We start from the raw sequence: 9,299 nt of genomic DNA on the forward strand, positions 1-9,299 counted from the left end.
CAATCTCCATGCTGTCTATGTAGAGCCCCACATGGGGCTCAATCTCAGGATCCATGATATCATGACCTGAGTGGAAACAAAGTCAGATGCTTAATGAGCCACAGAGGTGCCCCAAGCCATTCTTTTTAATAGGGTAGGTGGAGCAGGACTAAAGAGGTTTCCTTCATGTCTCTCTAATAATGTTGCATTCCCGACTTCCTATTCTGCTTCTGCTCAAGTCACATGACAAATTTACATTCTCTAATTTTATTGTCTTGCTCTTTATCTTGATAAGGCAAGAGCATTTTTATGTTCTAATAGAGAAATCGCTTCCTAGTTGCTTTAGCTTAATTGAATTTCCTATCTTTTATCTTATGATTCCAGTATTCAAAAATGTGTTTCTCCTCTTGAAATGAAGAAAACATTTTAAGCTTGAAGATTAGGCTTGATGGAGCTTGCAGGGTGTAAGAATGAAGAGAGAAAAGAACACGCAAACCTGAACAGATTCCCAGAAGTCTCTCTGAGAAATGCAGGAGTCATATGCCCAATTGTAAAATCAACAATATCATTAAATATGCAGTAGGATGATAACACGTAGAATGAGCCTGGCCAAAAACCACAAGCCCTGGAACAAGTTCAAACCAAATACCGACAGGAAACCACCCACCCAGGCATAGAGAGGTTAGATGCTCCTGCGCAAAATGCAAGTGTGTCCGATGACTGACAGTCAACTCTTCTTGGTGAGTGAGTCTACTAGTCCCTCTCGACTTTGGGCTGGGGAAAGGACTAATGTTTTAGGGAAAAGTGGAGACACAAAATATGTCACAACTTAGAAATTTAAAATCATCCTAATATTTTACTGTTTTTCAAACCCCTTAATGGTTTTCTTTATTCACTTATCTATACTGCTGGAAACACGCCTCAGTAAAATATTTGACAGCGTGGGTTATAGGTGGATAAGTAAGACCTGTTTTTCACTTAAAAACGGGAAAGCTTTAAACAAAACAAATGCATAGAGAAAGAAACGAACAAAAAGCAGAAACAGACCACCAATACAAGAGAACAAACTGCCAGAGAGGAGGGGGAGGTGAGATGGGCAAAATGGGTGAAGGGGATGGGAGATACAGGCTTTCAGCTAGGAATGAATAAGTCCTGGATGAAAAGTACAGCATCGGAAACATAGTGGATGGTATTATGGGGGCAGAGGAGGGCTCCACTTGTGGTGAGCACAGCATAACATACAGAGAAGTTGAATCACTATGTTGTACAGTTGAAGCTAATGCAACGTGTGTCAACTGTACTTCGATTTTAAAAAATGGGAAATAACACGGATAACACGTTTAACAGAGGCCAGGGGCCCGTCACTGCCCTCAGCACTTAACATATATTAGCTGCAATTTATCCGTAGCAGCCCCATGAGTTAATGTTATTATCGTCTCCAATTTTTAGAAGAGGAAATTGAGTCACAGAGAGGTTAGGCAATTTTGTTTGGAAGTGGCCGAGTCAGGATGACTCCAATAACGTGGACTTCCAATGATGGCAAAATTAACTTTTTTTTTAAACGAGGAAGTCTTTTTTTTCCCCCTGAAAACTTTGTTGGATCTTGGAGGTAGTCATACGTTTATTCATGTATTCAAGTACGTATAAGGTGTCTACTCTGTGCCAGGCACTGTGCTAGGAACTGGACCTCTCAAGTTGACCTGGGTGTCCATCCTCACTTAAAGATGCACAACGATGAATGCTACTCTAGATCTATTTGTACATCCTTAAAACAGCGGTTGCTCTGCAGTGACTCTTGGGGAAAGGGTTGAGCAGCAACTTCCTCCCAAGCGTGTCAGCTTTTCCACTCCCAGTATCAACGGGGCTGCTTTGCTTGTGCTTTGCTGGTTCCTACACTTGTAGGAACACAGAATGTCTCTGGAGAAAGATGCTCCTTCCTTGTTTTCTGTTAATAGAGAACGATTTTGGCCCAACGTTCCTTGACGTCAATCGGCAGAAATGTGTCCGGTTGAACAGGGCTGATAGTTTGACACCGAACAGTTCGTTTAAGGCTGTGTTACTAGATCCAGAGTTTCCTTGTGCATTTTCGTAGGAAAGAAGAGAATATCTGCTTTTCTTTTAACACCAAGTTCATTCAGCTCAGCCCACGAGAGGGCATGGGGACTGGCTGACAACATGACTTGCTAATCAGAAATATTCTCTGCCTTCCTTCTAAACCTAAGAGGACAAAGGTAAGCCAATATAAAGTTCTGTGTTGATTCTCTACACTACCTCCGTTTGTCTTCGGTATTAGGCAGAGTGCTGGGTTCTGTTCCTCAGCCCGGTGTGCTTGAAAGATGAGGATAAGTTTTCAACTCTCAATTACTGGGCACATATCTCAAAACACAATATAACGTGTACTTGCCTATTGTCTTGGTTTGGGTCCCTCCAGATAGAGATTTGAAAGCAAGTCATTTATCTGGGACGTTTATCACTTTTAGATCGACACAGGCACGCTGAGTAACAAGCAACGGGTGCTGTATTTTGGCATAGAACGGTAAGCAGATATTTAGCTCAGGGAGCTGCAGCACTGAGCTGATCTGAACCGGGCTCAGCTGATTTTGCCAGGACTTGCTCACTTGTCTGGGGGTTAACTGGCTATCACTTGATCTGGGAAGGCCTCAGACGGGAAGACTGGAATGACTTCACTCTGCTCCACAAGTCTCTCATTTTCTTCCTGGAACCGGGGACAGAGCATGTCCTTCTCAGGAGGATGACACAGGGCAAGAACAAGCAGAAGCAAACAAGTATGTTTTAGAGCCTCCGATTTAGTCATATTTGCTAATCACCACAGCAAAGTCCCAGAGCAGGTCTGGGAAGCAGATGCCAAGATTGTTAAGATGGGATTAAACTTGTTAGCATGTTGTTATAGAAATCAGCTGTGAGAGAGAATGGGGGCAAGAGCCTGGAAACGGTGGGCTATCCGTGGGTCTATCATGCTGGATGAAAGAGGGAAGGAGAGTTGGATGGAAGTGTCCCAGACGGTCCTGTAATCTAAACCTGAGCTGGCAAGCCCAATGGGGAGTCCTCAAGCCAAAGTTGGCCATCAGAGGAATCTTGTGTCTCCCATGAACGGTCAGTCATTGGCTAGAAGGAGGCTCTGGGAGGCATTTCCTCAGTACAGATGTAGCAATGAATTTTAGAGCATAGCAGCTGAGGGGTAGGGCCTGCGGTCAGTTATGTTTGATATAGTTACAGGCCTGTAAGGTGCATTCTCAAGGCTACAACAGAAGTGAAGCTTAGATTCAGAAGGTGGGAAAATATATTTTGACCTTTAGTGAGAGGAATTGTAAGTGACATGGCAAGGAGTAGGGATATGAAGAGGGGTAAAGATTTGGGACCATTAATACAATCAGTCTACCATAGGAAGTGAAGGAAATGCCCACGGAGGACTGAGGGGAGTGAGGCAAGGGAAGGAAACAACCAAGAAAGAGTGTACCGGCAAAGTAGTCGCCACTGTGGGAGACCACACTTCATCCATTAGCAACATTCTAGAAGCCGGTGTAAAATACCCATTACGGAGACATCCCACCCCAGGGGTGAGGGAGATAAGTGTTTATAGTTCAGTCTGAATGGAATTTAGATTGAGGTACAGAAATCATGGAAGATAAACGTCTAGAAAGATAAGGGGCCAGATAACAGAGGGTCTTGACTCCTAGGCTAAGATGTTTTTAGTTTACTGATAAGCTGAGGGGTAGGGGATGGGTGGCATGTGAACATTTTAAAGCACAATCAGGGTTTTGTGTGATCTGAAGGTCAAGCTGACAATGTAGCAAGGATGGGTGGGATCATGGAGAATAGAAGGAAAGGGAACAAGTTAGGAGCCAGGAAGAGTTCAGGTAAGAAGTTTGAAAGCTTCAGCTAGAATGGCATCCGTAGAAACAAATAAGTGTAGATTTAACAGACATCTTGACATCAAAGGGGAAGACTTGGTGACTGCCGATTCATTGTGGGTGATAAGGGCTAGCAAAGTCGGAGGTGACTGGAAGGTGTTAGTCTGTGTAACTAAAGGAATAGTGGGTCTTTGGAAAGAAATGGTAAAATTAGAAGAATAAAGTAATGAAAACTTATCTTTGGGTGGAGGAAGGCTAGTGGTGTTAAGATGCTTGCTTTGGTTTTACTCTTGTCAGATTGAGGTGCTTAACAGAGAACCAGAGCGACGAATACAGAATTAGGAATCACTTCAAGGACACCCATAGCTGTGGCCAGGCATGAAATAGGCAAGAGGTGATATGGAAATGTCCTCACAGACTTGCAGACCATAACACTTCCCAGGTCTGACCCATCAGAGAGGAGATGACTTCCCTTATGCTCAGGGCCAGCCCAGCACTTTCCCCCATCTGGAAGGAGCCATGGCATGGGAAGCAATCAGCACACAACAGAGAACTAAGGAAGAAAGGATCAATCTAAGAGATGGATCCTCTTTCATACAAGTCTCTGTTGACCCGGGGGCTCTGATGGCTTTTCTGTTTTTATTCAGCTGTGCCTGTGTTTTTCCTCTGCCTTCTTTGTTTCCGGTTCCTTTGCAGGCATTTGTAAACCCTGCTATGAATTTGTCATTGAAAAACAACACCTATGAGAATACCGGTTTTCCAATTAGCATCAGAACTGGAGGGAAAGCCACACAGAGAGCTAGGTAAGTAAGACTGGGATAAATCCTTCAAGGTAAGGGGTATTTGCACCTAAACCTAGTTTGAGACTGTAAACCAAATGCAAATGCCAGTGGACATCCCGGGGTTTCTGCCAGACAAGTTTAAATAGGACCAGAGTCACACTGGGTCCTCTGATAGCTAATTCACGAAAGATGTTCTCATCATTTGCAGTGGGGGAGGTAGTTTGCGTCAAGGTTCCTAACAAAACGGGTCTCTGCTCCACACCTTGCCAGTATTCCTAGAAAACTTTTTCCTTCCCACCTGCAAAGCCATATCAGGCCACTTAGAGGAGTTCTTTATTAACTTCACAAACATGGGCAGAGTAGTCTCCACTCCAGACTTCTTCCACTGTAGGTACATATTCTCTTCCCCTGAATGATAGTCCATCCTTCTCTCGTGTTTGTGCTGTGTGTCCGCTTCCTTCCCAAACAATTAGGTGCTTACTAATAACTATAACAATAGCTAGTCTACATTAAGCTAACCTCTGTGCTAAGCATCCTATCTATATTATTCCATGTTTATCTTCACCATGACTTTCTGAGGTAGATATCATCATCTCTGTTTTCCGGGAAAGAAACAGATTCATTGACATTAGCAACTTGCCGAAAGCCATGAGAAGCAGAAGGGGCAAAGCTGGGATTTGAACCCACGGACTCCCATTTATTTAAAGAAGAGACACATCTACCTGCACAGGTGACAGTTGTGAGATAACTTCCATTATATTTCCTAGATCGTTAAGCCTGTCAATTGACTTTATATCTTGCTTTTATACGCTATCTCCAACTTGCAATTATTGTACCACTGCTATTCATTACTTGAGATACTTGTGAAGCCGTAAAGTAACAATAATAATACTGCATCATACTCTGCAAACATTTGCCTCTGAGGTTTGTGTTATTTCTGTTTATGTAAGGTAGGGAATTATTGAGGAACCTGAATTAGACCTGCATTTTTGCCCTAACTGAAATTCATTGAGTACACGGACATCAGTTTAAAAGTGTTATGGCTTTGAGTGGACAAGACGATGTGGAAAAAGGCTAGACACGTACGTCATCCACTCAAGATGGGCTGGCCACCAAGAGGGGTCTGCGCGGTATACCCTCGTCCTGGTCCAAGTACCACGGTGCAGGGTCTGGCCTTTAGCTGTGTTGATTTGGAAACCAGAAGATATAAACACAATGCAAATGGATCTGCTTCTCAAAATAGATTTAGTTAGCCTTAGAGAATAAGCTGTAAAATCAAGATGGAAACTTGTTATTGTATTTCCTAGATGCTTAACTGCATTTTTAAAAACACTTCAACATTTTTGAAATGAGTGGCATACATATAATCAGCATCTTAGCACTGAGGAAATAATGGTAATTAAAATGTAAACCACAAGTCCCAAGAAGACTAGGATCCTCTGGCCAGTTCATTTTCTCCCAGAAAGCAAGGAAGACAGGAAGTAAACTTATAATCAGATGGTTGCTTGGGAACATGGAATCCAATCAGAAAGAGTTCTTTGATATAAATATTGAAAGAAATCAGACTGAGCTAATTTCATGCATCCATCTCTGTGATCAGAATGTGGCCATGGCAGATTGGCTCTGAACATCCCTTCACACCTCCTAGCAGACATTTCTGCGCTGGTTACCATTTCTGTTCTCCCCTCTAACTATAATTAGGGTTCTGGAGATGAAGTAGGTTCCTTCAGGGAGATATATTTGTGCGACATTTGGGAGAGACAGGAGGCTTGAGGCCATTTTTATTTCATGATGGTTTGGGCTGCTTTCTGGGAATAAACCACAGTGTTCCAGCATCCAGTCTTCTGCTCTGAGAATTAGTTGCCCTGGTGGCAGCTTTTTTGACCCTTGCATCATGGGTATCATGGTATGTTCTCAAATTTCAAAGTTTCAATGGCAATTTCTCAATTTCTTCATCCTCTTGACTGAGGCACAGTCAGTTCTTCAGAGTTCTTGGGGAAGAGGGTCCATGGTTGGGAAGGGTTCCATGACCGTGAGTCCAGTTTTCCTACACTGAACCCAGTGTGTACAGCGATTTCTCGTGGACAGTCACATTTCTTCTTTTGTGATAGTTTATCCAGCGACTAACAGTCAGTTTTGACAATCTGGGAGCCATTTGTCTCTTACGGGTAGCAGTGTACCTTTCTTCTCTGCCCTATGATGTACTGATCCTATCCTTTGGCCGTTGGAGGGCAATGTTATTTCCAAGTTTTGGGGAGAAGCTTCATTTTTGCCTCTTTTACTATCTACAGTTAATGTAATGGGAAGATGTCTCAGCACATGTTATAGATGTAGCAGCCACAAGAAAGTAACAGAGAGCATCATCAAGTGTGAAAGCACATCACACGATGACACTATTGCAAGCCATTTTGCAACTGTTAAGCTTTACACTCCTTTTCACTCTTCAGGGGAAAGTGAGTCAGGCCAGAGTCCTCTCTTGCTTTCTTTAAGCATTTTCCCCCTGTGAAACAACTCCTTTTTTTTTTTCTCTCTCTCTCTTTGGCGGGACAGGTCCGCAGTATAGATAGAGTAGCTTAACAATTTTATTCAAGTCACAGCTGATACAGGCCAAGACCATGAGGAATGACACCTGTGTATTCATATGGCCAAGGACAATTTAGTTTGGAAGACTTTATATTTTGCATAGTCTCCTTTCATCTTTCAAAGAACAAGATAATATCAGAAATGGTTTCCGAATGAACATTGTGAGAAGTGAGTCCTCCTCCCTTTCCTCCAAAACCACAAGATTGATCCAAAGTAAAACCATTGTTGTGACTTCATCTAGGATTTGACACCATCTGATGTCCATCAAGAAGTGATAATCTACTGACCAACTGGCCATTTGCTTCTTGTCAAGTATCGACAATTATTTCTATCTTTTGAAATCAGCTAAGACATACTTGTGCCTATGACACACCAGTCCCATTCCTTTTTATCTTCCAGTGAAGCTCCTTGTTTTATCTACTCATTATATTTAATTAGGTTTAAATTAACAAACCAAGGCTACAACTTTCTGTTCACCACGACAGGGAACTCTAGCTCACATAGACAAAGGCAGGCTTTGTCGACTCTAAAACACTTTTTTTTCGTAAGGTAGTTGCTCAGAAAGGAGAAAGAGTGGGAAACATTGAAAGTTCAAGACTAGGTCTGGCCCACTAGGCATTTAGCTTTTTTTTTTTTTTTTAATGGTTGGAAAAGAACCAAGGGCCTCTTTACAGAACAGAGAAGCGTGGGCTCAGTGATATTATCTCTACAGGATGTGTCCCCAAATCCCATTAATGACTCATTATAAATTCATATTCCATCAGTACATCTAAACTCTTGCTTTGTGCAATATCTTGGAATGTTTATTACTAGGCACACTTTGTGGTTACTGAGGTTCTAAAATTCCCTCCTTAAATTTCCAAGTGTTCTGGAATTCACTGAACCAGACTGTTCCTAGTCTATTTTATTTTATTTTATTTTATTTTATTTGAGAGAGAGAGAAAGAGAGCGAAAGCATGCATGCATGAGATAGGAAGGAGAAGAGAGAGATAGAGAAAGAGAGAGAATCCCAAGCAGGCTCCATGCTCAGCACAGAGCTGGATGCAGGGCTCTATCCCATGACCCTGGGATCATGAATTGAGCCAAAATTAAGAGGTGGACACTCACCTGACTGACCCAACCAGGTGCCTCCAGATTGTGCCCATTCTTTTTCTTTCTTTCTTTTTTTTTTTTTTTTTTTTTTTTGAGAGAGAAAGAGAGAGACAGGGTGTGAGTAGGGGATGGACAGAGAGAGAGGGAGACACAGAATCAGAAGCAGGCTCCAGGCTCTAAGCTGTCAGCACAGACCCCAATGCAGGGCTCGAACTTAGGAACTGTGAGATCACGACCTGAGCCGAAGTCGGGCGCTTAACCAACTGAGCCACCCAGGTGCCCCCAAACTGTGCCCATTCTTTAACAAGAAGGAGATGATAGCTGAAAACACAAAAGCAAGAATGTAGTTTTAACCAGGCACGGGAGAGATTAAATAACAGAAAGCAAAAGGAAAGGATTCCTTCTCTGTTTCCTTTGTCTCTTCTTCATCTGTCTCCTGCTAATGTTTGCCTTTTTCTTATCTTTTGGCCTTTTTCTCTCTTTGGTTTATAGATTCAGGTTTTCTTCCTCCTTTCTACATTATTCTCTACATCCCTTTTGAAGCTGGGGATATTGACAGGTAACAGCATCATTAATACCACGTGTCTTGATATACGGCTAAAAGGTAGGAGTTGGTTTTTTATTCGTGTTTTGGCTTTTACTGTCTGCAGGATTCTTGTTTCAGAATAACCACCCCGCCACCGCTGCCGTCACTAAAACAGCTTCTATATGTATAAGCCTCTTGTTTTCAGGAGGCGTTCATTGTAATTTCCACCCCCAGCAGTGTCCATCCCTTTGCCTTTATTCTGTCCTTCACACCGAAGGAATTCACTCTTTTTACATCACAGGTTTTCTGATATTTGAAAAATTTATCACGTCTTCCATAGCCCCTTCCACACCCCAAGCTAAGGATCTCATTTGGCATGCATTTAAACTCATTACCCAGGTCACTTTTTCTAGTTTGTCGAAGTCTTTAACATACGGTACCGAGAACTGCAAAGACTCTTTTTGG

The 9,299-nt window shown here is 42.5% G+C and overlaps 1 long non-coding RNA gene across 1 annotated transcript; it reads left to right on the forward strand.

Moving 5' to 3' along the window:
• Window positions 1–365: 365 nt before the first annotated feature.
• On the forward strand, window positions 366–8,338 carry LOC123595850. The gene is made up of 3 exons (XR_006711402.1): window positions 366–719; window positions 2,072–2,210; window positions 4,548–8,338. It is a non-coding gene; the product is annotated as an uncharacterized LOC123595850 (long non-coding RNA).
• The last annotated feature ends 961 nt before the right edge of the window (window positions 8,339–9,299 follow it).

The sequence above is a fragment of the Leopardus geoffroyi genome, chromosome B1 (genome assembly GCF_018350155.1).
Source record: "Leopardus geoffroyi isolate Oge1 chromosome B1, O.geoffroyi_Oge1_pat1.0, whole genome shotgun sequence".
Taxonomy (NCBI): domain Eukaryota; kingdom Metazoa; phylum Chordata; class Mammalia; order Carnivora; family Felidae; genus Leopardus; species Leopardus geoffroyi.